General features: G+C 46.3%; 1 long non-coding RNA gene across 1 annotated transcript in view; it reads right to left on the bottom strand.

The window, feature by feature from the left end:
• Positions 1-15,828, bottom strand: part of LOC148519506 (uncharacterized) — a 34,726-nt gene extending 18,898 nt beyond the window's left edge. The window contains exon 1 of the long non-coding RNA XR_015878929.1: positions 15,419-15,828. This is a non-coding gene — a long non-coding RNA (uncharacterized LOC148519506). The remainder of the gene's footprint in view (positions 1-15,418) is intronic.
• Positions 15,829-20,474: the final 4,646 nt, after the last annotated feature.

Here is a 20,474-nt window from a genome sequence, read left to right as displayed (position 1 = left end):
GCTTGCTTGTCAGGCTTTCGCTAATGACTGGCATCAGTACAGTCTTCACATGATGCTACGGATCACATTTACTGCAAAGCCGCCTATTCATGTTCTTTTTCTAACGTTTATTTTTCCACCTGAAAACAGCCGTAAACTCCACGAAACATATTTACATCCGACACGACCAGACCATACAGTGCATCCGGAAAGTATTCACAGCGCTTCACTGTTTCCACATTTTGTTATGTTACAGCCTTATTCTAAAATGGAATAAATTAATTTTTGTCCTCAAAATTCTACACACAATACCCCATAATGACAACGTGTAAAATGTTTTTCTTTGAGATTTTTGCAAATGTAATTAAAAAAAAAAAAACCACTAAGAATTCACATGTACATAAGTATTCACAGCCTTTGCCATGAAGCTCAAAACTGAGCTCAGATGCATCCTGTTTCCACTGATTAAAAATTAATTTATTCCATTTTGGAATAAGGCTGTAACATAACAAAATGTGGAAAAAGTGAAGCGCTGTGAATACTTTTCGGATGCACTGCACTTAGAAAAAAACGTTGACTTGGTCTTATGTGAATATCGGTAGAGCCTCTGGGCCCGATTCAGACCCGCTCACTATCTGTGTACGCTCGCTGGATGCGTATGCAAATTTGTCAAAGTGACGCCACGGGAAGCGATCGCTCGCCAAAGCATAAGCACACCCACCATGTCTTAGCAAGCGGCCACTTTGTGTATGCGTACACCCAATCGCACAGGCAGAGCCGCCCACCAGCATCACGTCATCTCCAGGAAGTGTATTAAAACATTGGTACATCGAGCACCATCGGATGCTAATGCAGTGTTTGCGGTTGCTTTACCCTACCGCAAGCATTGCGAGGAAATCAGTGTTGAAAAAAAAAGGCATGTGACCTGTACTATGACGCTGCCTGTTAATTATGCACGCCTCTCAAACGGCGTTGAAACACTCAGGCACGCCTGCGTTCGTATCTCCACTCCCCTGTTATTAGTGTCCTGCCCCTGTTACCACTCACAAACGGCCTCTCCTGTCACTCACGGCCCTGAGCTGCCTTTGCTGAGCCAGCGGGTTGCGATTGCAATGTGTAGTTCGCGCACGTGCAGAATGAAGTGCGTGCATACGCAGAATATCGGGCCGCTTGTGAACACACAGCGCGAGCTGCTCTGAATCAGGCCCTCTGTCCAAGAGACCTCTCTAAACCAGGCTCATATGGCATAACAGCCCGGGCCTTTTAAACTTGACAACGTTTGAGACTATTCATACATTCTGCACGGTAAACATCTGGGTTGTTTTTCGCCCTCTCATTCACCACTCTAGACCCTTTCTCTCTGGTTATAGGCGATATCTATTACATTTATATGGAAATACATATTCATAAATAATATGCATGCTGCCTGGTGCCTCCCCAATCACCTTTCTCCTGCAGAAATCTACTTTCGCCTCTTTGCCGTGAACAATCGTCCTTCTTGCTATCTTCTGCCATGAGGTCAGACACTGCAGAACATGGTAAATGCAAATGAGCGTCCCATCTCACATCAACTGAGAAACTGAAGAAGTCGAAGGATTTATAGGAAGGAACATTCTGTAATTGAGACGTTGCAAGTGCAACGCTTTGGATGTAAGGGGACGGCTAGAGGTGAGCGGTCAGGGATTCATCTGCAATGCAGAGATGTGACAGACCCCAGATATTATACTGTAACGCTGCATAATGGCCATGCGTAAACACCTAAATGGCTACTAAACTAAAACACCAGTTACCTAGAGAACACAACTGCCCATAACATTCACAAGTAGAACATGTAAGGGCCCTACACCAGGACAGTATATGACAGTACATCTGTCAATCTTTTGAATGTAAGCTTTTATGAGCAGGGTCCTCTCTCCAACTGCAGGTTGTAATTATAGAGATCTATATTTCTGTTCCTAACTTTCTATATCTAAATTGTTTTGCCTTTCACCTATTTATTCCTGTATGTTCTATGCCTATGTGTGGTGCCAATAAACCCTTGTGCCATAGAAATAAAAATTGTATTAGTATTAACAGATACAGTATCTACATAGTGCACACATTCTTTACAGAGCATATGACAGACATTCACATCGGCCCCTACCCCAGTGCAGCTTACAATCTATGGGGGCGATTCAGAGCCGGACGCTAAGCCGCGCTCTCTCGTAGCCAAAAGGGGCCGGGTATGCAAATTCCGCGATCGCACTGTCTTGTGTAAGGACGCCCGCTATGTCTTAGAGAGCGACGGCAGAGCGAGCGTACGCCGGTTTAAAGACGCCCACTTTTCTTTCTTAACATACGTCATCTCCAGGAAGTGTATGATTAATCAGAACCATCGGAGCAGCACGCAGCGCTTGAGGTAGACCCAACCCCGTCGCAAGCACTGCGATCACTGCAGGCTGAAATACAACCAAGTGACGTGTACAATGACGCTTCCATGCTAATTATGCACACCCATAAAACTCCGTTTTGACGCCCAGACACGCCTGTGATTGCAGTACCACTCCCCCATTCACAACCACCCATAAACGGAACATTCTGTCACCCAAAGTAGCATCCAGTCTGTGTACTAGGAGCGCACAATTCCCGGACACAGTGACTGGTTTGCGCATGCGTATTTTGACGCATACATAGATGGCCGATAACCGCCCATAGCGCGTGTCCGCGGCTTAGCGACCGGGTCTGAATCGGGCCCTGTGTTCCTAACCACATGGACACATATAACCACTAAAGCTGGGCACACACTAGACGATTTTTATGAACGATTTGGCCAATTAGAACATCAAACGTTCAAAATTATCGTGTATACCCACTATGTCGGCTGTTGCGTGTTCCCGTTTGGTCGTCGACTGCATTGTCAGGTCGTCCCTACATGCAACTCAACCTGACGATGCAGCTGATGACCTCATGCAGTGGGATGCGGTAGGGGCCGACATATCGGGCAGTCGGGCTTTGATCGTCTAGTGTGTACCGGCCGTCCAATATGTCGGCACGTCGGCAGGGGGGGGGGCGGTCGCATCTCTGGGTACACACATCATCTAATGTGTATGAAGCTTGAGGTTAATTCTTTCTCAGAAGCCAATTGACCAACTGGTAATTTTTTGGGGTGTGGGAGGAGACCCGGAGCTCCTAGAGGAAACCCATACAAACATGATGGGACTTGCAAACATCACACAGATGGGGCCTAATTCAGAATTTGAACTCATGCCCTGTGAGGCAACAATACTAGCCACTAAGTTGTATTACTCAAAGATATGAATTAATAAATATAGGAAGTATTGTATTCACGGCTAAATGCAAGCTCTTACTATTTACATTAGTACTGTCTAAGGGCCTGATTCAGAGCCACTCGTAAGTGGCAGCTCGTTCGCTCCGAGCGATGTTTGCCCAACTGCGCATGCATACGGATCATTATACGCATGCGCGAACCAGTCAGTGCGGCCAAAATTCATGTGCTCGCAAAATAGCGAATGCCTGCTAATTTGAGTGACAGGATAAGGCGTATGTGGGTGGTAACAGGGGAAGGTGCTTGAAAACGGGGAGTGGAGATCCGATCGCAGGCGTGCTTAAAGGTCAAAACGGGCGTTTTAAGGGTGTGCATAATTAATACAGCAGCGTCATTGACCACGTCACTGGGTTATTTTATAGCCAGAACTGCTCGCAAAATTGTGGTAGCAAAAACCAACCACAAGAATAGCGAGCAGCTCATACCCTGTTCGATGTACTCGATTAATCTAATAAATAGCGGACATGACGTAGGATGCGAGCGGACAGGGGGCGTAGTTTCCCAAAAAACGATCGCAAGTTTTGTTCGCTCGTTCAGACCTAGAGGCGTGAACAGACCGCAAACAGCGAACGGTTCATTTGAATAGCCACCCCTATTTTCTGGACGAGCGAGCGCAAATAGCGACCGGCTTTGAATCAGGCCCTAAGTGTTTACATGAAGTCAGATGCATTATATACACATACATACAGTATCGTGCAAAAGTTTTAGGCAGGTGTGGAAAAAATGCTGCAAAGCATACAAGCCGACATTTCACTCCCTCCTTCCGGGAGGGAGCTGTCGGGCTTTCTCGGCGGGGGGCGGGTCGCAGCGAAAAAGGGGACGTGGCCTGGCGATGAACATTTTGGGGCGGAGCATGGGGGTGTGGCATCGCGATCGCGTCATCGTGGCTCCGCCCCCTCTTCACAATGCCGTTTTTAAAGGCATTGTGAGGCAGGGGGCGGGGCCGTGATGACGCAATTCAGCACGAATCGCGTCACTGGCCCCTCCGCTGCCGGGATTTTTATGGTGAGTGCAGGGGGGGGGGGGGGGGACGGGTCGCTGGTGCCCGGGAGGCTTGCCTGCCTTCCCGGGAGGTCGGGAGCGGCACCCGATTTTCGGGAGGCTCCAGACCAAATCGGGAGGGTAGGAAAGTATGCTGCAAAGTAAGAACGCTTTAAAAAAAAAAAGTGTAAATACTTTATGTTTGTTTATCAATTAACAAAATGCATAGTGAATGAACAGAAAACAAATCTAAATCAAATCAATATTTGCCTTTAAAACAGCATCAATTCTTCTAGGTACACTTGCACACAGTTTTTGAAGGAACTCGGCAGGGAGGTTGTTCCAAACATCTTGGAGAACTTGCCACAGATCTTCTGTGGATGTAGGCTTGCTCAAATCCTCCTGTCTCTTCATGTAATCCCAGACAGCCTCGATGATGTTGAGATCAGGTATCTGTGGGGGCCTTATCATCACTTCCAGGACTCCTTGTTCTTCTTTACGCTGACGATAGTTCCTAATGACATTGGCTGCATGTTTGGGGTCGTTGTCCTGCTGCAGAATAAATTTGGAGCCAGTCAGACGCCTCCCTGATGGTATTGCATGATGGATATGTACCTGCCTGTATCTCTCAGCATTGAGAACAATATTAATCCTGACAGTGGTCGAAGTGGGGCGGTATACGGCGGTATGACATACCGCCACTTCCCGGCCCCACTTCATTTTAGCCGCAAAAGAGAATGTACCAGCGCTGGGATCCAAGCGGCGGCAATGTGTAGAGATGTGTCCCGCAGGGGACACATCTCGATCGGCGGAGGCGCTGGCATGTATCCGGGACAGAGCATCAGGTCCCAGCTGCACTGTAAAGTAAGCAGCACACCGCGCCAACCAATCGCGGGGCTCGCTAGCCGACAGCCAATTGCGGGGCTTGCTGGCTGCCAGCCAATTGCGGGGCTCGCTGGCCGCCAGCCAATGAGAAGATGCCAAGTGGCAGCTTCTCTTTGGCTCGCAGCGGTGCTGGATTAAACTGCAGTGAGTGCACTACTGCAGCAACCAAGAAGACCCGATGCTCCCGGCGGCTCCATTCCAGGCTCACAGGTCAGAGGCAATTAGAGAGAGGGGAGGGTGTGAGAGAGGGAATAGAGAGAGGGGCAGACAGATGGAAGCAGGCAGTTAGTATTGTAGGGGGTGAAGAGAGAGGAAATCAGTTAGTGAGAAGGGCAGGGTGTGAGAGAGGGGAGCAGTCAGGGAGAAGTGTGGGGATGATATGGAAGCAGGGGTCGAAGGGGGGGGGAGGATTCAATCTCCATACCCCAACCTCTAAATTCCCACTTCGAGCACTGAATCCTGATGAAATCCCCCAACTCCATTTGCTGAAATGCAGCCCCAAACTTGCAAGGAACCTCCACCATACTTCACTGTTGCCTGCAGACACTCATTATTGTACCACTCTACAGCCAGTCTGTGAACAAACTACTCTACCTTTTGTTACAGCCAAAATATTTCTCATTTTGACTCATCAGTCTAGAGCACCTGCTGCCATTTTTTCTGCACCCAAGTTCCTATATTTTCGTGCATAGTTGAGTCTGTTTCCACGTTTTTGGTCGCAATTCTTCCATGAAGATCACTTCTGGCCAAACTTCTCAGAACAGAAGATGGGTGTACCTGGGTCCCACTGGAATCGGTATGATTTACCGGTGGACCCAGGCCTGGCGGTTGGATTCCCAACAGCGGCATCCCGGCAGAGGAGGAAATCCTGATCGTCCAAGGTAAGTATTGTCTAACCTAATTCTACCCCCTAACCCTCCCTTAGGGGTGCCTAACCCTAATCCCCCTCTAAGTGCCTAAACCTAACCCCCCCTTCCCCGCCGCCTAAAAATAAGTCCCCCCCGGGGGTGCCTATCCCTAACCCCCCCTTCCCCTAGCCTAACCCTAACCTCTCTCCCCCTAGTCTAACCCTAACCTCCCAGGGGGGTGCCTAACCCTAAGTCCCCCCCAGGAACCCTAAACCTAACCCTCCCCCCCATGGCTATCCGCGCTCGGCGTCCCTTCGTTCAGGATGCAGGGCGCCGGTCTCCCGGCGTTGGTAAAATGACAGGCGTCTAGATTTAGATGCCTGTCATTTAACCCTCGCTGGGATTAAGCAGTCGGGAAACCGGCTGTCGGGATTAGGTCAACCGGCTTCCCGACTGCATACCGTCCCACTGGTTTCTGCCATTTCTGAGCTGATGGCACTGGTCGATATCTTACAATCTGGAAGGGAAGTAAGCATGATGTGTCTTTCATCTGATGCACTAAGTTTCCTTGGCCGACCACTGTTCTACGGTCCTCAGCGTTGCCCGTTTCTTTGTGCTTCTTCAAAAAAGCTTCAACAGCACATATTCAAACCCCAGTCTGCTTTGAAATCTTTGCCTGAGAGAGACATCGCTAATGCAGTATAACTACTGTGTGTCTTGTTGCTGTGCTCAGTCTTACCATGGTGTATGACCTGCGACATGAAGCTGTCTTCCACTACCTCACCTTTGTAGCAGAGTTTGGCTGTTCCTCACCCAGTTTTAAGCTCCTACACAGCTGTTTCTGTTTCAGGTAATGACTGTGTTTCAACCTACATATGAAAATGATGATCATTATCACCTGTTAGGTGTATGATTAACCAATCCTACCGGACTATGGGCCTGATTCAGACCCACTCGCGAGCGGCTGTCCGCTCACAAGTGGGTCGATGTTCTGCACTGAGCATGCGCACGACGGAGGGAGCTCCGTCGTGCGCATGCGCCAGACGCGACGAGCGAAGGACTTTCCTTCGCTCGTTGTGTCTGATCAAAGGGGGCGTGCTGTCGATGTTGATTGACAGCACGCCCCCTTTGGTGGGCATGCCGGGGGCGTGCCTCCTTGACGGGGGCGTTCCCAAGGGAACACCTACCGTCAGAAGCCGGACCACTAACATCACTAGTGATGTCAGTGGGAGTGATTTTGGCTCTGATAGAGCCAAAATCACTCCGGGCCTTGCGGTTGAAAACCTCAACCGCAGGCTCCGGCTCGCAGTTTCTATGGTCGCGATGGTCACGACCATCGCGGCCATCAAACTGCACGCTCGTATAGGCTGTGGGTGGTGACCCACAGCTATACGAGCGTCCAGGAGGACGCTCCATTTTTATGGAGGGCGGCCCTCATTCAGAGCGTGCGCTCTGCTCAGAGCGTACGGCTCTGAATGAGGGCCTATAACCCTACAAAATACCTGACTTTGTGCAAGCGTACCTAGAAGAAGTGATGCTGTTTTGAAGGCAAAGGGTGTTATCAATTAACAAAAATGCAAACTATTATTAACACTTCTATTTTTGAAAGCATTCTTATTTTGCAGCATTTTTCCACACCTATGTAAAACTTTTGCACAGTATTATGTATGTACTGTATATATATTACAATCAGGTCATACAATAACGTCTAAGATAAGGAAGGTGGGAGGTATAAAAGGATTGTATGCAGAAACGCTCCATGTCAGGGGAACCGGTCACTCCAGCTGCTGTGCAAGTACCTAAACAAGCTTCTCCTGCCACAGTTTTAACATGAACGAACAGCAAAACTGTTGCAGGACATGCTAGGAGGTGTAGTTCCAGTGGCGGAGACAATGGAGTCATTTGCCACTGGGCGCCAGCCCTGAAGGGTCAACTAGCTCCACTGTCACCGGGCACTGCATGGAGAAGGACCGCCGCTGATCGGCGCTCCACCTCCAGTGGTGTAACCCCCTGCACCCTCCATTCGCTGGGCGCCCGCTCCTTCTTCTTTCCTCCCTCCCCCCGGTACCAGGGGCAGCCGAAGGACGGAGCTCACTCCCGAGCTCCGTCTTCCGGGTCCCGCATTGCACTATGGGAGTGACGTCACTGCCATAGTTCCGAGGAGCAGGCGCCGGAAACGGATGGCAGCAGCCCTGGAGCGGGGTTTATGGCAAGTATTGTTGTTGTTGTTTCTTTTGAATGTGTATGTGCAGGGGGCGGGGGGCTTACTACTGGATGCATTACAGGGGGCTTACTACTGTGGGCACTAGAGGGGCCTTATGACTGGGGGCACTACAGGGGCCTTACTACAGGGGACATCATATGGGGGCACTACAGGGGGCATTACTACTGGGGCATCATATGGGTGTACTGGGGGCAACATATGGGGGCACTACAGGGGCCTTACTACTGGGGGCACTACTGGGAGCACTACAGGTGCCCTTACTACTGGGGGCACTTCAAGGGGCATTACTACTGGGACACTGCAGGAAGCATTACTACTGGAGGCACTGCAACTGCGGGCACTACAGGGGCCCTTACCACTGGGGGCACTGCATAGGGGCACCACTACTGGAGGTACTGCATAGGGGACCACTACTGGAGGCACTGTATAGGAGGACCATTACTGGGGGGCACTACATAGGCGGCCACTGCATAGGGGGACCACTACTGGGGGAACTGTATAAAAGGAATTGCATAGGGGGGCGGCGGCAGCTGCGGCTGGCATAGGTGCTAGGGGGGTGGTCAATTTTAATTTGGGAGGGGGGGCACCAACATTTATCTTGCCTCCGGGCACCTGGGATGAAGTTACGCCACCGTGTAGTTCCACATCAGTTAGAGGGTCACAGCTATTTTCTACCTGCTGTGTGTAGTGAAATACCCCCTCCCCAAAATATCACAACCTGATGTCAGATATCTTTCATTCCAACAAGCTCCTGAATATAGATTTATGAAGGCTGTAAAACGTATATTTTAAATTTGGAGCAATTCATCTTCTGTTTGACTTTATTTGACAAGCTGGTGACAGGCCTACATCGCAGTCATTTAATTATAAGATGATGAATTACATATAGTAGAAGACAGCCCAAAATGCTTTCAGGTCGGTTAATAATTACCTATTTCATTAGTGCCTGTACAGAACAATATTTGCTAATATAAACAGGAATGGAAAATAACACATCTGCAAAAAATAAATAAAAGTAAATAAAAAGTAGGGATGTGCAGGCTCGGATAGGTTCGAATTTGCACGCCAAGTTCGGATTTTTCCCTCCAAAAAACGGGACTCAGAAAGAGGTAAAACGTCATCTTGCATGGACGAACATCATCATTCCTGGACTTTTGTCCAGGAATGGGAAAAATCCGAACTCGGCGTGCAAATTCGAACCTATCCGAGCCTGCACATCCCTAATAAAAAGTAGCATTATAAAAATACATGCATAAATAAAAATAATAGCATGAGTAAGACAGGCAGCTTGTAATTACCTTCACATGTACGTACGCTTTGCTGCAATAGCAGGCAATGTATTTAAAAATGCTGATAATCGGGAGACGCAGTGAGTGGCCATGTTGGAAGTAAGAATTAAATGAAGACCGAGACTAGAAATCTGAATTTCTCTTATGAAAGGTATCAGGAGTCTCTTCACAATAAATTGGCAATAAAGCCTAACTTTCATTGGTAATTTTGGCATTTCTGCAAAACAGTGACCGGTTAACAACTCTGTGATACTCTGAAAGGGTAAGCAGTCGGGAAGAAGGCGGACCTAGGCCCTCATTCAGAGCCGTACGCTCTGAGCAGAGCGCACGCTCTGAATGAGGGCCGCCCTCCATGAAAATGGAGCGTCCTCCTGGACGCTCGTATAGCTGTGGGTCACCACCCACAGCCTATACGAGCGTGCAGTTTGATGGCCGCGATGGTCGTGACCATCGCGACCATCGAAACTGCGAGCCGGAGCCTGCGGTTGAGGTTTTCAACCGCAAGCTCCGGAGTGATTTTGGCTCTATCAGAGCCAAAATCACTCCCACTGACATCACTAGTGATGTCAGTGGGCCGGCTTCTGACGGGAGGCGTTCCCGTGGGAACGCCCCCGTCAGGTAGGCACGCCCCTGGCACGCCTACTAAAGGGGGCGTGCTGTCAATCAACATCGACAGCACGCCCCCTTTGATCAGACACAACGAGCGAAGGACTTTCCTTCGCTCGTCGCGTCTGGCGCATGTGCACGACGGAGCTCCCTCCGTCGTGCGCATGCTCAGTGCAGAACATCAACCCACTTGCGAGCGGACAGCCGCTCGCGAGTGGGTCTGAATCAGGGCCCTAATCCCGACAACCGGCTTCCCGACTGCTTAATCCCGGGGAGGATCAAATGACAGGCATCTAAATCTAGACGCCTGTCATTTTACCGACGCTGGGAGACTGGCATCTCGATCGAAGGGGCGCTGGGCACGGACAGCCACGGGGAGGGGGTTTGGGGGGTGTTTAGGTTTAGGGCTCCTGGGGGGGATTTAGGGTTAGGCACCCCCCCGGGAGGTTAGGGTTAGGCTAGGGGGAGGGAGGGTTAGGGACCCCCCCGGGGGACTTAGGTTTAGGCGGCAGGGAAGGGGGGGGATTAGGGTTAGGTACTGGGGGAAGGTTAGGAGTAGGCACCCCTAATGGAGGGTTAGGGGAGGGAATTAAGTTAGTCTATACTTAATCGTCCTTAGGGACGATCGGGATTTTCATCCATGTCGGGCAGCCGCTGTCAGGATTCCAACCGCCGGACGCAAGATAAATTATACAGACACCTCTGCCAGTCATTTCTTATTTTGCCCCTGCCAGAACCAAAATCTCGTTGTTGGACAAATTGGATGAATGACATGTCAGGAGACATCACCCCATACTTGCCTACTCTTCTGGAAGTTGCAGGAGGCCCCCGATTTTTTGGGTAGCCCCCCGCTCCCCCAGAAGAGTAGGCAGATCTCACACATCTCGCCCACTTCCTAGTGAAGTGGGCAGGATGGGAAGATTTTACGGTGAATTTTCGGGGTTGGAGGCGGGGCTAAAATGATGCAAACCGCCTCATTTAGCTGAGCCCCCTTCTCGCGGACCCACGAATCGCAGTCTTTTCACGTGAAAGGGGCTGGCCTAATGACGGCTACAATCTAGCCCCGCCCCTCAAAGCTGAGAGCAACATGTCCTCTCGGGCTTCTCCCAGAGAGAGGATTTGGAAAGTCTGTAAGTATGCCATATAGCCTAGTGAATATACAGCGCCACGGTAGGAAATTCAAAACAATAAAATAATGGACATGCAGTATGCACACAGGGCATACAACATGTTAGAAATCCTCGACTCGATGATTCCGAACATTTGAGGCGGAATCGGCGAATCAAGATTGTCCAACATGAACAGAAACCAGATTTACTGCCTCATGCTAATGCGAGATTCCTGGGTCAAACAGAAAGCCCAAACCTGGAGTAAATAGGTTATATTGTAATCATAGCATTTCATTTTAAGTAAAACTAAAAATGGCCTTCATAAGGCTTTTACAATGAAAACTAAGGGGGTCTATTTACTAAGCAGTGTTAGGAGACAGAGTGAAAAGTGATAAGGTACCAGCCAATCAGCTCCCAACTGTCATTTATCAAACACAGCCTGTGAGATGGCAGTTGGGAGCTGATTGGCTGGCACCTTATCACTTATCACTCTGTCTCCTAACACTGCTTAGTAAATAGACCCCTTAAACTAATTATATGCACACAATGGCCATGTTTTTACTATAATGTTATTTTACTCTAGTATTTGGATCCATCATTTACCAGTTTGCTAGGTATTGCGTTGTATTTTTACCTCTCTATCTCTCTCCCTGTTCCTCCCATCTACCAATATTCCCCCAATCGCCCTCTATTCTTGCCCCTATTGCTCCCATCTCCCCATTTTCCTCCGATCCCCCCTTATCTCTCCCCCTTTTGTCTTTTTACTACTGTTTCTGCGCTTTTCTCACCTCATTATTAGTCTCCTCCTCTCTTCCCTGCGTCTCCTCTTCTCAGTGTAGCTGCTGGGGGTAGTGAGTGTGCACAGTGGGTTACTAGCTGTTGAGACCAGAATCGTTTTATTTCCCTGTCTCTGTCCATCCCCCATCTCTCCCCTCCTGCTCTATCCCTTACCTGGCTGTCCCCATATCCCCCCCTCCACCACCCTTGTCTTTCTCCCTTACCTTGGGGAATATATGTCAAACCTTCGAGAGAAACACAGTGGAGACATTGCCCATAGCAACCAATCAGCTTGTAACTGTCATTTTATAGAACGATAGTGCTGATATTGATACTATTGATGACAATGTGATCTCTTTGGTACTGCAGCTGGGCGCAGGGGGGGAGCTGCTCCCCTGTATTTTGTGGTGCTGTAAGGAGAGCAGGTGAGGAAGGAGGTGGGGCAGCGTGGTTTGTGGGTGGGGTATTGTGGCACATTGGCCATACAGATAGGAGGTGAGGGAGGGAGGTGGGGCACAGTGGATTGTGGGCGGGGTCAGGCGGGGCGGAGGCAGGAGCTTTCCCGGCACCACATGACTGATACATTCAGCCAATGAGTGATCGCCATGTGATCTATGGCAAATTTATGCCCTGGAAATTGCATTCAGTTGCCAAATTATGATAAGTATGCCCCATAGTGGTGATACAATTGTTGAGAATGAGAGTTATGGTGAGGGCCACGTCGCTCATTTTCCCTCGCACCCCACAGAGATGACAAAGTTGGTGGTCACAAGGGGATGGCGTTCTGGACCTTCCCACGGCATCCCGCTGGCACTTCATGGCCATCAATTCTAAGTCTTCCCCGCATAGATCGAGGGCAAAATAATGTAATCAAAGGGAACATTGGGGTCTATGTACTAAGCCTTGGAGAGAGAGAGAGAGAGATAGATAAAGTGGATGGCGATAAAGTACCAACCAATCCGCTCCTAACTGTCACTTTACAGGCTGTGTTTGAAAAATGACAGCTAGGAGCTGATTGGTTAATACTTTATCGCCGTCCACTGCTTAGTACATAGACCCCACTGTTCCATATGTCCTCCAAGCTTCCATCTTAGCGCAGGTGAAGGGTGAACACACTCAGAATAGAACTTGTTTTCAGAGCATTTAAATTCAACATATGCTAAAATGTGTACAGGAGGAGAGCCCGTCACATGGAAAAATGTTCCCTGTACAGTCAACTGTTTATAACATGTATCAAATGTTGTTTATAAAGGTATCAAAGTTCTGCCGAATGCCAGACAGGGTTTGTCAAATAAGGAGGGAGGGGGGGGGCGCGGAAGCCCAGATCTGTATCTTTTCATATTCACTTGATATATGAAATCTGTATTCTCTATGTTATCTTTACACCAGGGAGCTACCATTGGGATATATTAAATTTATGTTCTGCCTGCTGCAACAGATGTTTTAGCAATGGCTAAAACCTACCATCACCTTGTAGATGAAGTAGACAGCCATGAAAATACATATTACAGTATAGAAAATAATAGAACGACAATAATGCCGGAACGCACTGCAGCCAGTTTAATGTATCTGAGCTGAAGCCACATAGAACAGAATACGCCAGAATAGGACGCAACCATTGCAGTATGCTACCTTACAAAACGTTCCCTTGCACAGAAATGTCTGCCACCGTTTTCCGGCTTACTTACCAAAGGCGTACACTAACCTTGGCGCTAATAAATCATTGTTATAAAAGGCGGCTTTACACATTGATTATATTAGCTCAGAGCATTGCATTCGGAAAATTGGCGAGAAAAATGAGCAGACCATTGAGTACAGGGTGAAATGAGTTATGTGTGTAACATGCATGCATCTGATGGTATATAGCCATATGAACCAAAAACACAATTACTGCAAAACACAGATACCACGCCGACAGCAAAACCAGTTATTTGAACACAATTTCTTTCGGCCCGCATAAAATCAAACTGAAATATACATACAAGGAATTGCTGCTGCAGAACTGGTTGCTGTCAAGCATTACAGTGATTTAATGTGTGATTATAGAAGATCAGAGAACCAAATTCTCATATACACATACAGTAGCTAGATCATACTATCATTGCCACATCAATAAAATGTAAAAGGAGAGGGGAAGTGTTGATGAATGACGTCATCATTCTGCAAACTACCCAAATCCCTCTCTCACCCTCTATATATCACTAATTTAACCCATGCACGGCGCCTTGCTCAGCTACACTATCTAAAACACTGAACTGCAGCAATGATTTCAGTAAAGTGACAAATCTTTATATATTATTCTATCAACTACAAACTCACTCCTGAACACAGCAAGGCCCTACTGAGAAAGAACAAAGATCTGCAGAGTAGGTAGGCCTGAATTTCCCAATGCTGCCTTCCATCGGGCCTACACAAAAGGCTGCACAGAACACAGAGATTATTCAGGATTATTTTTCCTCTTACGATTAACCCTTTAAGGAAAAGAAAGAAAAAAAAAATATAACAAAAAGTGAAAGATTTGATCCTTTTATGGGGTGACTTACGTTTTTTTTTTTATATTTTTTTTTTTAAATCATTGACGTCTTCTGGTGCCTCTTCCAGCCAAACTACACAGATTTCATGTGGGCTAATGTGGGTCCCTGCTCAGGAACAGCTGTAGGCAATCACACTCAGGAAGGGAAGAATCCGAACCCAGCAGGGCCCTGCCTCTCCAACACCAACAATAAACAAGGGGCCCTCAAACCATTAAGCTTATTAATCCGCTGTCCCTTAGGTGAAGCCACCTACATGCACAGGTCTCCAATTAAAGCTACACGGCTCCCCGTGCACCCCTGGGTGAGATGCAGGGTGTCGAAAGTTGCTGTTTTTTTCCCTTTAATTGCAAAGTGATTCATCCGCAGCGTTAATTCGTGCAAAGCCGTCACAGCACACGGGAGAGTAATGCACGGGTCTAAGGCTGCAATGTAAAACGTCTTTAAACCTGACAAAGGGAGGCCTGCACTCCACAGCTCAATCCCCCCCTCTGTAGTGTATGCAAACAGGAGCAGTACAGTAGGCAGAGATAGACCCTCAGAGATGGACAGATGTGAAATAACACTATATGAAATGCACAAGACAGATTCATTATATTACAAGAAAAGCATTAGAATTCCAAGGCTATTGTTATGCCCGAGTATATTAGGCTTAATGAGTGTGCCAGTTTAGCTGCCCTTTGTCATGTGAACGTAGCAAGGCACAGAATGTATTCCCCTCTGACAGAGGAATGCCTGGAATTTACACTTCCAAGCAATGGAGGTTTGCAAATAGAATCCAGGACATTTAAATCCCCCAGCCCAAACAGGATGCCTCTAAGCAAAGCCAGCTTGTAAACATCTCCTGTGTCATTCACCACTTACCCAGTGTAACAATCCCCAAGGCTCAAAGGGCCTCCTTATTCTGAGGAACCCAGTTTCACACTGAAAACCTGGGCACATTTTTCACTATTGTCCTCCATTTTTCTTGATTGAAGCTATTACAAAACCAGCTGTGGTCTGGGGCCGGCCAGTGTACTTAGCGTCAAACAGGGCAGCTGATTTCCTGCTATGGGAAGTAACCAGATCTCTCCAAGGCGGAATATGTTAGGGGTCCATCCTTTGAGCCGTGGAAGCCATTGTTTGTGTATTGTGCTCATCCATTACAGCTGTCTCTTGTGTGTCCCTCGCCTGCCACGCTCTCTCTCCTCTCTCCCAGGCCTCCAGCTTGCAGGCAAGATGCACAAGCTAGCTCAGATGAATGCATGCACTTTTTTTTTTTTCTGCAAGACAGGTTTTCCTTTGATTTGCCAAACTGAAATGGGAAATTGGACACAAATCTGACACAGGTTGTCACACATTACTATGATCTAATATATATATATATTATGTATATATATCAATTTAAACCAACAACAAAAAAGCTAATTAGTATCCGCAATATTCCAATTCAAAAATTGCTATTATGTAGGACTATGCATTAATGTCTATTTTTAATCATCAGTTGCAACCGTAATCCAGAACATTTGTATATATGTGTGTGTACATTATATAATATATATATATATATATATATATAATGACAAATTAATAATGTGGGGGTTTCTCATTCAAATAATCAAAACCGGTCTCTACAGTATATTGGATTATTTATTTATTTTTTAAATATATGACTTAATAAAAATGAGCATATGACTTTTTTGCTATTATGCAACAAAGGCACTAACTAGAGTGTCCAAAAAATACAAAAGTAATATTATATTACCTGACTATTCGTAAATAAAGACGATGTCTTAACACAAAAGGACGGCTGTGCACTTGTAGGTGCTCGGTAAACGTTCAACCCTGCCCTTTGATCTTTGACCTTTCAGTGTGGTTCTTTGTGGGGGTGGGGTTTAGGGGTTAAAAAAAAAAAAAAAAACTCTTAAAATACATCAGTCTTACTGTAGTGCAGGTTACCTGTTAAGTTGCACACGCTGATGGAGTCATGCGAATTTTTTTATTTTTTTTTTGCAGCATGGTTTTCACTGGTGAAGCACAGGCATGAGGCATGAGGCATGCACAGCAGTATCAGAACATGCAAGCACAGATGTACACCCAGGCTGTCATACCCCCCCCCCCCTCGCCCCGAAGAGCTGTATCCTGACTTTCTACCTGCCCAATTTGCTACCTCTTAATCCTGCCAACACGACTGCATCCAGAAAAGTCACATTAGACCTCTTTTTTTATAGCAGAAGGGAACACTCCCCCTCCCCATGTATACACACACATATATACAGCACATGTGTTTCACTGCACGTCACATACCAGTAACGTGTGCCTTATAAAGTCATACTAAGTGGCCATGGTACCTTCTTGCAATTTCTTCTCTATCCCACCGCAGCTGTATCCCTGCATTGTCCACAGAGCTGATCTGCCTCAAACCAGTCCCAGCCGGATCTGGAATCCCTACATAAAGGGGCAATGGCATCCCTACCGTGCAAGCTATTAGTCCCAAACTCATAGGCCCCTCGTTATCTAATGCTACCAATATTTTTGTATTAGATCCCCTTCCACCACCCCTTTCCCCGTGATCAGGAGTTTTAACCATTTAGCTTGCTCTGATAATGAGAGAGATGTTGCGGATTGCAGGGACAGGCAAAGGGCAGCCCCCCCTCTCCTCACCATCTATTGCTGCAATATACAAATGTCCCTTTACCGATCCTTATAGGAAATACAAAGGAGGAGGAGGGGGGGGGGTTTAAACAGGCCCATCAATAGAACACTACAGTAGCCTTTGTTTGCAGAGATTGCGGAAAGGTAAATGTGTTTCCATAAAGAAGCAGAACTCGGTATCTATATATAGAAAAGTACTATAGCTAGGCTTACCTGGGCGAGAATAAACAGACTTTAATGAGAGTAAATACACTTTATTAGAGATTTAGGGGCATATGTATCAAACCTTGATGTGAGATAAAATTGTGAAATATACATCACCAACCAATCAGATCCAAACTATCATTTTTTAAACACAGCCTATAAAATGTAATTTAGAAGCTGATTGGTTGGTGATATAGATCTCACAATTTTATCTCACATCAAGCTTTGATACATATGCCCCTTAAAATACTGGGCCACTATAAACGTACTGAAGAGAGGGAGAGACCAGCTCTACACTTATTATACGGGAAATGTAACATACTGCTGTTTATTACGTTTAACCTATGTATCTGAACATGTGATACATTATATTACACTTCTAGCTGTAATAAGAACAATGATGAGTTATACCCTTTTCGTATAATCATTTGCAGAATTAACGACCAGAGCAAATGGCTCTTTTACATATTCTTGTCCTAAAGTCCTCAAGTATACAAAACCTAAAGAAAGAACTGTGGGGGTTTTCACCATCTGCAAGAAAGTGAAAGAAAATTGTGAAAATAGATTTGCAGAGAGAATTTATTTTGTTTTAGTCTGGAATCATGGTGGCGTTACCAGCAAGTCTCTGAGCTGTGAATAATCACTATACTGTAATGTCTGGTGATGTAACAAATAGAAAAATATATATTTATAAAACAAACAAAAAAAAACAAAAAACAATGAAACAGTAATGGTCGGCGTTCGAAGATTTTCCAGTCTGCCCTGAACAATAGGAGATCAAATGTCAAATACACTGTGGCGTATGGCGTATATAATGGCTGCTCGTACCTTTCACACAATGCTGATCTGTTTCTAGAGTGTGTCTAGTGTGAATAACATTAGGTCAGATGGTTCTTTGTTCTTTAACGCACAGCGTCTTTTTGAAGAGCTGATTTGCATGTGTACTTTGTCATTGATGTAAATAATAGGATCCATATATTTTTTTTTTTTTAACTGACCCTCATAATAAATATTGTCAATTCATCGGCAAGCGGAGAGTGCCATAAGATTATAAAGGGTATATTTACTAAAATGTGGATTTTTTAGAAGTGGAGATGTTGCCCATAGCAACCAATCAAATTCTAGCTATTATCTTCCAGAAGGTGCTAGATAAATGTTAAGTAGAATCTGATTGGTTGCTATGGGCAACATCTCCACTTCTAAATACTCCCACTTTAGTAAATGTACCCCTAGGAGACTACATTCCCGGCCCTAGGTAATAATGGCTTCAATGCTTACTGTAGGTCAAGCTGGAAGCAAAAAACTGCTGGATCTGCCTAATTAAAGCCTTTTCCAATATTATTTTCAGGGTCCGAAATTCGGTCGACAGATGACTGCGAGACATGTTTTCACAGTAATATGTTGATGAGAATTCAGCAGTGATTTGGTAGGACTACAATGGACTGATGGCAGGTCTACAAGCCTGATACAATGGATCTTTTCAATTCGACAGTCACAACTGTGGTCAAACTGGCCACTGGGACAATATCCCATAATTATATATATGGAATCGGTATGATAAGCCGGTAGGTAAGTACCCTAACCTACCCCTCCCTCCTAACCCTCTTGGGGATGCCTAACCCTAACCTCCGCAGGGGGTGCCTAACGCTAACCCCCCCTTACCGCTCCCTAAACCTAACCCTCCTGGGGGGTGCCTAACCCTAACCGCCCCCTTTCCCTAGCCTAACCCTCCCCGGGGTTGCCTAACCCTGCCCTCCCCTGGGAGTGCCTATCCTGTTCACCTTCGGGATATCGTCGTCGGCATATTGCCGGGCAGCGGGATTCGGGTGGCGATATATCGACGCCCGGCATTCCGTCCGCCGGCAATATGACTACATCCCGTATTTTTTATATACACACACACACACATTGTGCATTTTAATATTTCAAGTGTGAATACCCATTGCTCCATCTTTAAATGAATTTTCGCTTTGCATACATATATATATATATATATATATATATATATATATGTATGTATATATACACACACATTGTGCATTTTGATATTTCAAGTGTGAATACCCATTGCTCCATCTTTAAATGTATTTTCGCTTTGCATAAATTATGCTCTGTCCGTAAAGGAGAAATCCAGAGTACAATTTTATTCTGGGTGGAATTCATTAAGTTCACCATAATAAAATATAGTGTTCCACTAATATGTTCAGTGCAATGATCAACTGATCTGGCTAGTCCCCCAAAGGGTCTAATGCGCTGATGTTGTGCTCTTTTGAGTCAAAAAGCATACAGAGGGCCCAGGTGCAAGAAGGGGGCATGGCCAACATTGGGGCACGGCCATGTCCGCTCGTTAAAACTTGGATAAAAACATGGGAGTTTATTTACTAAAGTGAGAGTTTTTAGAAGTGGAGATGTTGCCCATAGCAACCAATCAGATTCTAGCTATTATCTTCTAGAAGGTGCTAGTTAAATGTGAAGTAGAATCTCCACTTCTAAAAACTCTCACTTTAGAAAATATACACCACTGTACATGCCAAAAAGTGGGGCATTCTGACTCTTCCATGATTATCCTGGTCCCCCTGAAAAACCTGGGCCCAGGTAACTAGTAACTTTCCGATCCCCCTATCGGCACCCGGAGGTGTTTTCGATGCCCATCCCCCATGATCTTAAAATTGCCATGAAAGGGAAATTTGTGGGGCCGGCGCTTTTACACAATAGTGTCTGCCATGGAAAATGTTATGCCACTTTGGCCAACCTGACGACACTACTTTGTACTACGCCACCTTCACCCTCTCGAAGGACCCAGATTGGGGAAAATTGCACTGAAGGCATAATTATGGATTTTATCATGTCCTGCACCCAAAATGTCTTTATAATGCACCTACCACCAACTTCCAAAAATATACATTTAGAGAGTCCCCCTATGTGACTTACCTGTACAGCTAAGTGTGGAATATCTAGGATTAGTACATTAGAAGGAAGCTTATTTAACTACACTTACTGGGATTATTTAGTCAATCATTACCACAGGATTTGGGAACAGTGCCTCTTTTTAAATAAGTCTATTTTTGGCAGCTGGTGGAAG

This window comes from Taudactylus pleione, unplaced genomic scaffold (assembly GCF_031769625.1).
Source record: "Taudactylus pleione unplaced genomic scaffold, aTauple2 ptg000189l, whole genome shotgun sequence".
NCBI classification, from domain to species: Eukaryota; Metazoa; Chordata; class Amphibia; order Anura; family Myobatrachidae; genus Taudactylus; species Taudactylus pleione.
The sequence above is the reverse complement of the archived record's forward strand: the minus strand, read 5'-3'. Positions and strand labels throughout refer to the sequence as shown.